The 14,598-nt window shown below is 39.2% G+C and overlaps 1 pseudogene; it reads left to right on the plus strand.

Moving 5' to 3' along the window:
* Positions 1 to 6,160: 6,160 nt before the first annotated feature.
* LOC109206514 lies at positions 6,161 to 14,235 on the plus strand (annotated as a pseudogene).
* Positions 14,236 to 14,598: the final 363 nt, after the last annotated feature.

The following is a 14,598-nucleotide window of genomic DNA, read 5'->3' on the forward strand; positions in this document are numbered from 1 at the left end:
GATTTCTATTAGTTTTAACTGACTATTTTTCTAAGTGGGTGGAAGCAGGAGCGTACGCCCAAATACGCGAACAGGAAGTGATCGCCTTCATTTGGAAGAATATTATATGCCTCTTCGGCATCCCCAAAGAAATCAGTTGTGACAACGGACGACAGTTTATCGGTCAGAAAACGACCGAATTCTTCGAGAAATGGCGCATCAAGAGAATACTTTCCACGCCATATCACCCTGCCACCAACGGCCAAGCGGAACCCTCCAACAAAACAATATTAAACATACTAAAGAAGAAACTCGAGGACGCCAAAGGGCTATGGCCCGAACTGCTACCCGAAGTGTTATGGGCACACAGGACCCAAATCCAGCACGGGGGAAACACCGTACTCGCTGGTCTACGAAACCGATGCGGTCATACCCGTCGAAGTCGGCGAACCAAGCCTAAGATATTCACACACCAGTGGAACAGAAAACGACACAAACAGGCTCCAAGACCTCGACGAAGCTGAGGAAAGAAGAGAAATGGCCCATATCAGAATGGTAGCCCAAAAGCAACAAGTCGAAAGATACTACAACAAGAGGGCCAAAATAAGACCACTCAAGGTGGGAGACTATGTCCTTAAAGCCAAGACATTAGCATCCAAAGACCCGAGTGAAGGGAAACTGGGCACCAACTGGGAAGGACCCTACAAAATCACAGCAGTAGCCAGCAAAGGCGCATTCCAGTTGGAAACAATGGAAGGGAAAACGCTCCAAAACAACTGGAACGTTACTCACCTCAAGTATTTCCACTTCTGAAAGGCGTCTCCCGAGTCGTACTCTTTTTCCCTTACCTGAGTTTTGTCCCAATTGGGTTTTCTCGGGGAGGTTTTTAACGAGGCGACAGAGGGGACACCTGGAGATATTTGAGAAACAAGTTTATCATATCAACCTCTCCTTACGACCTCCAGGCCGACATGATAAAGGGACTGGACTAGCTTGATCTCCAATGTATGAAAGGCTACGGCCATCTCCAATGTATGAAAGGCTACGGCCATCTCCAATGTATGAAAGGCTACGGCCATCTCCAACGTATGAAAGGCTACGACCATCTCCAATGTATGAAAGGCTACGGCCATCTCAATTATATGAAAGGCTACGGCCATCGCCGCCAACGGTCGACCTAGATTCGACTACGGTGAGTAAATGACTCGACGACAGTCGAAGTCGCCTACATGGCTAAGGCCATCAATTATATTATGGCTAAGGCCATCGCCGCCAACGGTCGACCTAGATTCGACTACGGTGAGTAAACGACTCGACGACAGTCGAAGTCGCCTGCATGGCTAAGGCCATCAGTTATATTATGGCTAAGGCCATCGCCGCCAACGGTCGACCTAGATTCGACTACGGCGAGTAAACAACTCGACGACAGTCGAAGTCGCCTACATGGCTAAGGCCATCAATTATATTATGGCTAAGGCCATCGCCGCCAACGGTCGACCTAGATTCGACTACGGTGAGTAAACGACTCGACGACAGTCGAAGTCGCCTACATGGCTAAGGCCATCAATTATATTATGGCTAAGGCCATCGCCGCCAACAGTCGACCTAGATTCGACTAAGGCGAGTAAACGACTCGACGACAGTCGAAGTCGCCTACATGGCTAAGGCCATCAATTATATTATGGCTAAGGCCATCGCCGCCAACAGTCGACCTAGATTCGACTACGGCGAGTAAACGACTCGACGACAGTCGAAGTCGCCTACATGGCTAAGGCCATCAATTATATTATGGCTAAGGCCATCGCCGCCAACAGTCGACCTAGATTCGACTACGGTGAGTAAACGACTCGACGACAGTCGAAGTCGCCCACATGGCTAAGGCCATCAGTTATATTATGGCTAAGGCCATCGCCGCCAACAGTCGACGTAGATTCGACTAAGGTGAGTAAACGACCCGACGACAGTCGAAGTCGCCCGTATGGCTAAGGCCATCAATTACGTTATGGCTAAGGCCATCGCCGCCAATAGTCGACCTAGATTCGACTAAGGAGAGTAAACGACTCGACGACAGTCGAAGTCGCCTACATGGCTAAGGCCATCAATTATATTATGGCTAAGGCCATCGCCGCCAACGGTCGACCTAGATTCGACTACGGCGAGTAAACAACTCGACGACAGTCGAAGTCGCCTACATGGCTAAGGCCATCAATTATATTATGGCTAAGGCCATCGCCGCCAACAGTCGACCTAGATTCGACTAAGGTGAGTAAACGACTCGACGACAATCGAAGTCGCCCACATGGCTAAGGCCATCAATTACATTATGGCTAAGGCCATCGCCGCCAACAGTCGACCTAGATTCGACTAAGGTGAGTAAACGACTCGACGACAGCCGGTCACCTACACGACTAAGGCCATCAACCGTATAATGGCTAAGGCCATCGACGCCGATAAGTCGACCCAGCTCGACTATAACAGCGTGTGACTCGAAGATGGTCGAAGTTGCGCACACGGCTAAAACCATCAACAAAGCTAAGGCCGAAAATAAAAGATACAGAAAGAAAAGAACAGTAAAAGTATAACTTCCATTATCATCCAAAAATGCATGTACAAAAAGGACCCATTTACATTTCCAAGTACAGATAATACAAGTCCTAAGGGGCCTCGCCATCCTGATCAAACGCCTTCCGACGGATCGCCATCTCGTCCGCCGCCGTCCTCTGCCTGATAGGCCGCAGAAATCCAAGAGCCAGATTCTAGACGGTTGACATCTTCGGAGTTATAGCCCGCCCGGTCTGGGGAATCAGAACTATACCCACAAGTTTCACGAGCGACACGGACTATGCGTCGTTGCTCTTGAACCTCCGCCTCGGTGGCTCGACCCGCAGCTAAGAACTCCTCGAAGACGACCAATCTGGCCTTGGCGTATACCCACATATCATGCGCCTCACGACGCGCATCCTCACCAGGCCTTGACGCAGCAGTCCGCTTGAGGACTTCAATCTCAGCCGCCTTGGCATCAAGCTCGGAGGTCAGAGCGGCAACCTTGACCCGCAAATCAGCAGCTTCCGCCGCTACCCCCCGGCCAACCTCCAACTCTTCTTCTTTAGACTGGAGAAGAGTCTCTAGCTCAATATTCCGGTCCAGGGCGGCCATCAGCTGCTCATCAATCTGCTCTAACTCGGCCACCCTCCTTCTCAGCTGGGCCTCCGACTCCTCCAAACCCTTACGAAAAACCCAAAATTCCGGGTCTTGCTTGAGTAGGTCCGCCAGCGCTTGATGCTTGACTCGGCACCGCCGATATTTCTTTACCACCTTGTTAAAGGTGGCTGCCTTCCTTTGTGCTCGCCGCCCCCTCTCTATCTCCAAAATGAGAGTCAAAAAGAAAAAGAGGAAAAGGATGAAGGGCAAGTCAGCATGTATCAAAATTTATTTTACGATACATGAAGAGAATCGAAAAGTACCTGTAAGGCCGCACCGGCAACCCTCCGGGATAGTTCCTCGTCGCTAACCCCTTGTAACGTTTCACGCTCAGCGGCCGCACATAGTAGGGTCATATCCGCTGCGGCCTGCTCGCTGTGTTGCAACAGGTTATACCCCCCCAGGATCAGAATTCGACGGTTGGATCTACCTACCGCCATCCCAACACGGGCCGGACCCCGCGTTGACGCTTCTGCATCTGCCTGGGCGACCTCAGGGCCCACCCTCTCGGCACCATCATCCGCCCCTCCAACGGCAGCCGACGAGCCGATCTCCGAAATGCGTGTTGGCCTGGCATCAAGAACAGCCCCCTATGGGGAGCCGACCTCCCGGAACGGATGGCATCCGCCATAAAAACAGGCCTCGACTCCCGACGAGGCTCACTCGCCCCCTCATCTACCGTGGCTACCCCCTTGCCGGTTATCAACCGACGTCTCTTTCTTTCCGGCGTCTCCTCACTATTAGAGGACCCCTCCACAGCCCGAGGGGATGGCATCGAAGGAATCTCTCCCCTCGCGGATGCCGCCACAGGCAGCGGTTGGGAACCTCCGTGCGTCATCACTGGGGCGAACCGCAGGGTATGTATCCACCTTCAGAATCGGTCCCCGCCCCAGGATAGGAATGAGCGACTCTCTTTTTCTTTCTTCTTAGGGGCGCTCGACCCTGCCAAACACGAACAAGTCAGGTAACGAACACGTAAGAATTCCCAAACCGTAGCCAAAGAATTACCTGACGGGTCGTACTGTTAAGAAAAGGCACAGCCCAGGTACGGCACTCCTCCGCATAGGTATTATTCTTCCAACCCACGATTTAATGTCATCAACGAGCTGGGGTGGAGAAGCCCTCGCTGCGAATAAAAAAGAGGAGAAAAGAAAAACAAAGGCACAATGCCGTATGGTCGAAAGCGCAAGCGGGCATTGAAATTTACAATAGAAATACTTTACGTTCTGATTCCAGTTTTTCCGGGAAACCCTCGGGATTCGACACCAGGTGCTCCGTCCTGATGTAGAAATATTTACGCCAAAAACGGCGGTTGGGCTTTTCATCGGCTTGAACGACCAAGCCCTTTGCGCCACGACCTTTCAACTGCAGCATGGTACCCCTCAGGTAACCAGCACTGAACAACTGTAAGAGGTGGTGGACTGAGACGCTGCACCCAGCCCTGGCCGCATAGGTGGTCATGATACGGCACACCTTCAAAGTATAAGGAGTAAGCTGGGCCGGACACACATTGTAAAAACGGCAAAGCTCCTCCGCCAGAGTATAGACTGGAAGGTCGTAACCGATCAAGAACGGGTACTCGTAGAAGGCGCAATATCCAGGCCGGTGCACATTGGCATAATCCGTCCCGGCCGGAACCATGTCCACGTGGTCCGGAATACGGTGCGTCTCTCGCAGCTCGTCTAAATGGGATTGTAGCAAAACGCTGTGCTCCCATGAAGATCAGGGCTTTTAGTTGGAAAATCCCTGCGAACGTGCATCTCCTTCGGAAGGACATTGTCTACGCTGAGAGGAACAAGGGCCTTCTCCGCCTTTTCCCCTTCACCACCAGAAGATGGCGGAACCCTAGACGGGGCATGATCCTTGGCCTTTTTATTATTTTGTCCGCGTTTTGCCATGATTATACTACTTGAGAAACGAAGCACTGACAATAGGAAGTGTGGTTTCAACAGAAGTGGGAAAGTCCCTCACGAAATAACGGTTACAGGAAAGAAAGGCAAAAGGGTGTATCAGAAAATACTTTTCAGAGGCTTGAAAGTGGAATCAGATCAAACCCTTCTCATACTTATAAGGATAAACTGCACAGGAATCGAAGAGTCATGATTCAAAACGTGCGCTGGAAACCAAAACGTCACTTCATCCTCTGAACCGCCTCGGGGGCAAATATAATGATGATGCATACAGGCGATGACATCATTCCAAAAAGGAAGCCACGCGTCAGCGGCTCAACAGCGTCATATGTTTCACTTCGCTCATATTTCCGCCCCCGGTCGAGGTCAAATTCTCCTAAGACGAGGTTCGCATTTCCGCTCGCCGAAGACGCCCACCAAACGCGTCTCCAATGAGCGGAGGGACTAACTGTATAGGGTCAAATTTGACCCTCAGTATCTCTACGCCCAATGAGTGTACGCCGACCAACGTAGCGGGTACGACTCGGCCGTAAGGACCAAAGCGACGTCGTTTTGAACTCAGTGTCTATACCAGGGAGACGTTACCTATCTCTGTAATTTTTTTATTCTTTCGAGGAAGGTCTCCTATTATATAAAGGAGACCTCCACATTGTAAAAAGGGGGGCATCTGATCTAATACAACTCTCTCATTTTCTGTCTTTCTCTCTCTATATCACTACTTCTGACGAAAATACCTTATTAACATACATTGTCACTTTGCAATATTAGATCTACAACAACATTATCATCTTTGCATCTCTAGGCTTATTATATTTGATTACGATTTACCCCTTCTCTATTTTTTGATTGTTTTATCGCTTATAAAGTACATCGTTAACTTTTGAGCCAAACAAAGGGAAACAAAACTAGAACAAATGTTTGGCGCACTCTAATGTCGATTTGTCACGTCATGAATTCCAAAGGGTGTAGACATTTGTTAATCTTTTCGAGTTTCCTTATTGGCTACTGAGCCTAACTAACCATTGTTTGCTCAACAATCTTCTTCTTCATCAGTCTTTCTAGATTTTTCTTTCATTTTAGATCTCAATGGAGTGCTATGAGTTAAGCTCTGGATCTCCATGCGAGCTTCTGCTTAAAGCTACTTTCTTGATACCCATTTCCCACTATTTCTTGGGCTTCCTGTTTTTACTCTTTGTATTTCTCTATCATTTCTTAGAGATTCACTTCTTTCAAGATTTATTCACTGCGTTTAGGGGACAGCCTGTGTCTTTGACCTTTAACTCTTCCTCTGAGCTGTATATCAAGAAGTTGTTTCCAAGTGTAAAATTCTTCATGGCAGGTAAAAAATGAATGAGGGCCTAAGCTTAGTGCACCGTGCTGTTTCTTTTTCTTCTTTCATTTATTGGTATAATATTAAATATCCTATTGCTTAATGCAGGTTTTCATCCACTCCATTGCTTTGTAGTTCTCATCTTCAGACTGTCTTTTTACAGTTCTTTGGAAGGGCACCTGTTTGCAATTATCAAAGGTGATAATTTACAGACTTTTTATTATGGAATATGTTATTCTCCCAATTCAAGTGTCCACAGTTCTTTTGTTAATTTTATAGCAACTAATGCAAATCTTGTTTCCAGAGAGATATTTCACACGTCTGATGGTGGGACAATAGCTTTGGATTGGCTATGGAATTCGGATGGTAAACTATATTTTTGTATCTATATAATTCATGACGAACATTTCTCAACCATGTTGGATAACCTGTTCTGATTGGTATGAAATTTAAAAAAGAAAAGAAGACTTTTATCAAATTCTAAAATTATAAATGTGGATTATCCAATCTTACTATTATATGCTGTAATAGTAAAGTCGCTACACTATATTTTGCCACATTAGAATAATTGAACTTCAGCCACTGCAACAGTAAAATTATAAAATTATTTTTATCACATTAAAATAATTTTTTCCACTATAAAAATAAACTCACAAAAACTTTCCCTACTATATAATGTTAAACAGTTAAAGTGACTTGCTCAGGGATATCCGAGTTAAACAGAGAACGGGTTATACTTATACGGGTCAAAGCGGGTTGGGAATGGCGGGAATAAGAGAACATAAAGCCATAGTCCATAGAACACAAACTCTTGTATACAAATCCAGGCAAACCAATTGATACAAGAGATTCGCAGATATTACACATTGGCTGCTGAGAATTGCAGGGGAAATGAAAAAAAGAAAAAGAAAAAAAATTAATGTCTTCTGCTACAGCCATAACGAAATAAAACTAGGAATTGATGTGGGTTAATTATGTGATATTATTGCCTACAAAATCTCCAATACAGCTTGGATTGGAGTGCTAGACTCCTAGTGGTTGCATCAAAGTCAAGACGTTTTAATTAGGAAAAAAGAGAGTACCATACTTAAGAGAGAGTGTATAAGATAATCAAGTTAAGGAGACTGATCAATAAATTTTTGGTCATTTACTGGGAAAATCAGGGGAAGAAGTATTATATTTAGCTTTTGGCCGTTAAGACTTTTGGTTCTACTCATTAGATTATTGAAAGTAGTTGTCTTTAAGGGTGGATTTGGCTTCTGTTGTTGGTTACTATTTGATAGCATTTGGAATCTGTTATGTTGAACATATTTTGAATATGTAAGCTATTATATGGAAAATCATTTGCTTTGATATGTACTTGTGCTAAGTTACAAGCTTACGCCAGACCAATTGAGTGTTTTTTTGACTATTTAGTACACAAGTTTGTGATTCTGACTTATGTTGCTTTTGTATGTCACTTGATGGAGTAAATTGTACTCCATCAATTTTGACTTTCGTTCTCCTGAGGTGAATTTAAATGGGAACATGGCATTATAGGCGATCTCAACTTGTTTGGAATTGAGGCGTAGTTATTGTTGTTGTCAGTTAAAAGTCCATCCAGAGAAGGTTTTGATGGAGTGCAGAGCGACGATAGAAGTCCCATCATGGTAGTGGTTCCTGGTTTAACAAGTGACTCTGATTCTACTGTAAGCTTTCTTCCACTCTTTTGCGTCGCTCCTTAACGTATGAGTTCTTTGCTAGTTTGTGTCTTCCTTTTATGGAAAAACAATTTTTATGCTAAAATAATTTCTTCCTCCATTAAGTTCTTATTCCCCTTTCATTTCTTCTCTGTTTATAAGTATTTTTCTTTCCTTCTTCGTAAAAAAAGGTACTCCCTCCGTTCCAATTTATGTGAATCTGTTTGACTGGGAACGGAATTTAAGTAAAAAATGAAGACATTTGGAATCTGTGGTCCTAAACAAGTCAAAAAGGGATCCAGAGTATTTGTTGGGGTTTTTCTTTATCTCATTCATCATGATTTAATTACTAGATTGCATTTTTCCCGGACCCCACTTGTGGGGCTACACTGGATATGTTGTTGTTATTGCATTTTTCGTAGCATGGATTGAAGTTGTCCCTGAAGAAACTTAGGAATTTATGATTTCTATAATGGTATATGTTGCCTTTCATTTCTGTATTTCTGGTTGTTTCTCTTGAACCCTATGCATGTGATCTTCTATCTTTGTGTTATGGAAGTAAAACTGGAAAATAGTGGTTTCAAATGAACATTAATGCAGTTGCCCAAGGTGCAAAACTTCGCTAGTAAGTAGTTATATATTAAGTTATGTACTAGTATTTATAAACGTGCGTTGCATGTTAATAATGATACATGATGGTTTAAATATTTATTTATATGAAGGAATAATAAATATAATTAATGAGAGAAATTTTATATATAATACTACAACAATCATCTAAATGCCAAAAAATATTATTACATTAGCATAATACGTGAATTCAAAATTAAAGGATATCATAATAACTTACATAAATGATCAATTTTAGTCATATTACGTAGCTAATTATGTATTATAGTTTAAAGGTATCTAATGTGATGGTATCTTATCGAATACTTCTATATAGATAGTGTTTTTTTTATATGTTTCCTTCTAATGCTTTGTTACTCTGCTATAACCAGAACTCTTGTTGTCGATATTGATATCTCTCTTGAAAGTGCAACGTATAGTTATTCGTAAGAAAATATATTGTGGTAAATAAAGTTCAATATTCAGGATGTTTGTCCTTGTGCTTTATTTATTATAAGTACAAAATATAAATATACTGAAAATTATCTTCACACAAACTTAAAAGGATATTCTTTAGTTTCGGAAGACAAAAGTTAAATTCGGGGATAAACACATACTTAGAAGCATATTGACCGGTATCATAAGCTCTGCATGTATGACGTTATTGTCAAAACTTCTATATACCATATGTGTACTATTACATAAGCTATTCAGTGGATCTAAGTTTTCAGTAGCATGACATACATATTTTTCTTCAAAATTAACGTATATGCAATAAAAGATCAATTTTAACTTAGTCTATTTATATTATATATATATATATATATATATAATATATATATATATATATATATATATATTATATATATATTGTGACACTAACATAGGTTAAAAATAATAAACTTGACAACAAACATGTACGGTAGAAGGCCATTTGGTATAAAGTATTTAAGTATTCTTCTTAGTTAGTTATTGTTGGTATCATCTTCAGTTGAGGTCAAAACCAAAAAAAATTTTGTTTTTACCATAAAACTTAGCAATCAACATTTTATTTAGTAGATCAAATATTCGTTTTAATTTGCTATAAGATAGCTCTTTAAATTTTACCATGTAATTTGCACAAATTGTATCTTTACGGAATGATGAAAATATATATTTTCCTTATTAAATGCGCTACTATTACCATTGGGGTTGATAACCAAGTGTTCTGAACCAAATCATTTTTACTGGATGCTCTTATTTCGTTTCCGACGCGAGGCAAGAAGTCACTGAATGTTGGATCTGTTTCTTACTTTACACTTCTTGTCATTTGAATATTTTTTATTTGAGGTCATAAGTATAATTTTGGCAAAGCTAGCTTTTATAGTTTCTCTTTGGTCAATTTTGGAACTACTAATCGTACTTGACAGAAATCACTTCCCAAACTATTACTTTTCCAGCAAACGGTTCATCGATATCAACATATCTCTAAAACTCTAGGGCGATTGTTTCTATCGTTTGACGTTTAAGCCAAGCGATTCATGCCATATTATCACTTTTGCTTTCCTTATAAATTTAGCACTATTGCTCTGATTTATATATTTATGATAGGTTATTTCAGTTATTTGAAGAGTTAATCAAATCTAAAGTGGCGTGTACGACCTCATAATAAAATCGTTGTTGGTACACCACTTGTTCTTATTGCTAACAATATCATGCCCCTGATCGGATATTTGCAAGTAATGGCATGACATAAAAATATTTTTTATTCCGCCGGAGGCATATACAAAGGATAATCCTGCTATACCAAAGTCGATTTTTTTTATAATATATCTTGAAAGCTTATTTCTTGTTTAGGATTTAGCTTTGATTGTGCTTTCTCAAACTTGTATGGCATTCTTAACATTACTAATCTTTTTTACTTTTGTGATCTATTTTTTTAAATCTGTTAACACTCTTTTTATGGAATAAATTTATGTATCTTAAGAATTTTTTTTAATTGAAAAATAATTTTACTATATGATGAATTTAAAAATAATTTAATTGGATTCTCTTGCTGAATAATTAATGGAAAGATTTGATTATTTGGTTTTAACATAAAATATAATTTATTTTCAATTGATTTAGATTCTTACTATTAGTTCATCTCATTTTTTAAAATATTTAACCGTGATTATAATTTTATCCACCATAAATTTTATTTTAAAGAGTAAAAAGATCGATAACATTCCGCTTAGATATTTATGTTGCAAAATTATTAATGGTATTGGCTTTAACCAACCTTTGTCTTTCTTTTCTCACACATTTTATTTTAAAAAATTTCTTAGTTGTTCTATAATAATTGGATATTTTTCAATATTACACGAAAAATTAATAATAAAATAAATATTATTTGAGTAGGAAGCAGTTCAAATATATATATAAATATTATCCTGGAAATGTTTTCTCAGTTTCAACACTTTATGCAGTCCGTTTAGCATTAATTTTTTGGGTATTGAATATTATAGAGTGGTAATGTATTACCAAACATGAGGATTCTTATGAAATTGATTTTATTAAACCTTCCTACATATTTTTAATAAGAGTTCAATAGACAAGATTGTATTAATTTTAAAATCTTATATATTAAAAAAATTAACAGAGAAGTTATGTAGTCCAAAAAATAAGTTATTACAGCTATGCCATTTCCTTATGAGTTCTTCTGTTTAATATTTTAGAGCTATTTTGATTTATCAATATTATATTCGTTCTTTTATAATCATATATGAGCTCTCCTGTTTTTAAATAGATTTGGACAATATAATACGTTTTTTTTTAAAAAAATTAAATAGTAATAGGAATTTTTAAGAAGTATATCCTAAAAGTAATAGGATTACAAGGCTAATGTCTATAACTCCGATTATGTCCTTTTATTATAAGTTATTATACTTAATATTAAAAGGTTATTTTTGTAATTCAACATTTTATTCATGCTTTTATAATAATATAGATATAGATAGATATAGATAGATAGATAGATATGTAGTTTGTCCGCTTATAGACATGATAGCACAAGAACCATGATATTTTGATGGCAGTCTGATTGCATTTTTAATAGTCGATGGATTGACGATGCGGGCAAAGAGATTGACCATCTTCACACTCAATACCCTCAAGCTCCTTTATTTGTTGTGGGCACTAGCGTTGGTGCTAATGCTCTGGTACGTCTGTTACTTTACCTAATTTAACAAAAAAATTGCAAAGCTACTTAACGTCAGTTATATGGATCCTTACTATTCATTTCCATTTGAACCTGTTTCATTTTTCCTTATGAATAATTTTCAGGTAATATATCTTGGTGGGGAAGGAGTTAATCCTGCAATTGTTGGAGCAGCTGCTATCTGTAATCCTTGGGATAGTTTAGTTAGTTTATAAACATATACATATACAATTTATACTAATATGCATAAATTGGTAGATAGATATGCAGTTTACATATTGTAAGTAAAAAAAAAAAATGGAGGAATATCATTGTATATTATTCCAAGATGTAACAGGTCTATATACATGTACATTGGTTCTAACTAAGGAAAGAATAAGAAGGAAATCCTATGAATATTCTAAGAAACTCTACTTATTTGCTACTATGTACATGACCAAAGGGTCTCTATGTTCATTCTTTAACACATATTTTTTACTTTGGTTCTTTTTTTTTTTTTTTTTTGAGGTATTGATGAATTGCTTACTTTTTTTGCATTCTAACATTCTTTATCTGGTGTCTCTTCCAACTCTTTGGGATTTGTACTCCAATTGTTTACTTCTTGTGTTCAGGGTTATTTGATCTATTGGATTTATTACAATGTGGGAAGAGTTTTGACTAGCCTGAAAAAGTTATGTTAAGATGCTAGATGAAGATATGACGATAACCTAGTTTTATATTACCTATTTCTTCTCTCTCTTTTTTTGTACCATAAGGACCTATTCTCATTATCGTTAGAAGGTTTATCTGTCCTTTGCTTATATCTCAGAATATTCATCCTTTCTTTCCTGAATGTATCTAAGTCAAATCTCCATTTGTTATAAAATTACTGAGAGCAAGATAGAAAAAGAGATGTAGACAAGAGATGCATAGAGTAGAACATAGAGACTGTTATAAGATAATCTCATTTAAATGAACCTCTGGTTGGGCTAGGAATACTCTATTTTATACTTGCGCAAAATACATCCCAAAGGGTACGAGAATCAAGTGAATAATTTAATGGATACACTTATATTATATGTTCATAGAATAAGGATGTCTAGGAGAACTTAATGAACATCCAAAATGTCGTACTAGTTACCACGCACCATGGCGGACACTTGGCATATTTTGAAGGGATGACTGCAAAAAGACTCTGGTAAGTTGTGTTCCTCTTATAGCCTTGGTTTATGGCATTGTAAATTTTGTATTTGAAAGTCTATTTCATACATGATTAGCACTGAATATCGCTATTATACAGTCGTCTCAATTCTTTTAGCATGACAAAATGCTCCCAAACCAAAGGATCAAGAAAGAAACTGATTTTCAGTAGACATTGGTGTTTTTCTACAACAATAACAAAAACAACAACATACCCAGTATAATTTCACAAGTGGGGTCTGGGAAGGGTAGTGTGCACTGCAGTTTACCCCTACCTTGTGAAGGGTGTAGACATTGGTGTTGTTCTAGGGGACCTAAATTATCGAACTAAGTGATCTGCATTTGATAAGTATTTAGATGTACCACTTACCCCTTCAAGTTATTTATTGAAGTGTGTTGTGACTATTTAGTAGTATGAGATGTGACAACAGTGCTTGATGAGAACAAAATTATTAAAAGTGCTCCTTATGTGCAAGTGGGTTAGGGCCCTTGATGAATTTCTTTGTGCTTTGCACTCTAGCCCATTGATCCATAGAGAAAAGGTATGCAGATTTGTGTACTCCCCTTTAAACTAAACATAATCTTACTGTCGTAGTTAATTGGCTTTATTGTTTGATAGCTCTACTCGTAAGTATTGTGAAGGCCCCATAAAGACAATGGTGCATTAATTCTTATATTAACCAGCATGATAATTGATGCTACTGCAATCTTGAAAGTTATGTCTGTATGTCATTGTATTATACAGATGTAGAATACCAAAGTGGACAGTCCCCTGAAATCATTCATGGATCAGGGACCATATGTGAGTATTAGAGAAGATGATTTAGTGACTGCATTTAGCAATGAGCCATCAGGTGCAGGAAGTCAGCAGATGAGCAATTGATCGAAGATGACAAGACTGGAGATAGTGTTAGGGGTGATAATGGCACGGTGCAACAAGAACCAACCGCAACATCTCAGTTTGTTCCTGCCCCTGGCCCAGGTATTGATGCAACGATGGTTCCTGTTAAAAGATGTCTAAATCAGCTTTCTCGGCATAGTAGGATATCAATGTGGGTGCTTGCATATGTTGCAATCATAACTACATGGCCAATTCTTGCTTCAACTTTACCACTGATTTTCAAGAAAAAGCTGTGCAACATTATCTCACTATCCTCACCAAAACAATGACGATGTCATACTTGTGGCGATGCCTATGTTATATTCATTATCACCGAAGATACATTTATCACACAATGCTGGGGAAGGGGGAAAAGCTGAGCTCCAAAGTCAGATTCGGAATATTAGATTTCTCCTCTGTTGTAAAATTAGATTTGTTAAGGTTGTACTATAGTATCCAAGTTATCGTAAAAGTCACTTTTCTTTTTTTTTTCTTTTGTTACGTAAAAGTCATTCAACTTTGTGTTCATTATCCAAAAATCACTTTTTTTTTGTTACACAAAAATTATTTTACTATGCTCTAGTTATCACAATAATCACTTTGACCAGATTTTACAAACCTTTCACCTAATCTATTATACCCTTTACATTATA

Source organism: Nicotiana attenuata, unplaced genomic scaffold (assembly GCF_001879085.1).
Source record: "Nicotiana attenuata strain UT unplaced genomic scaffold, NIATTr2, whole genome shotgun sequence".
Taxonomy (NCBI): Eukaryota; Viridiplantae; Streptophyta; class Magnoliopsida; order Solanales; family Solanaceae; genus Nicotiana; species Nicotiana attenuata.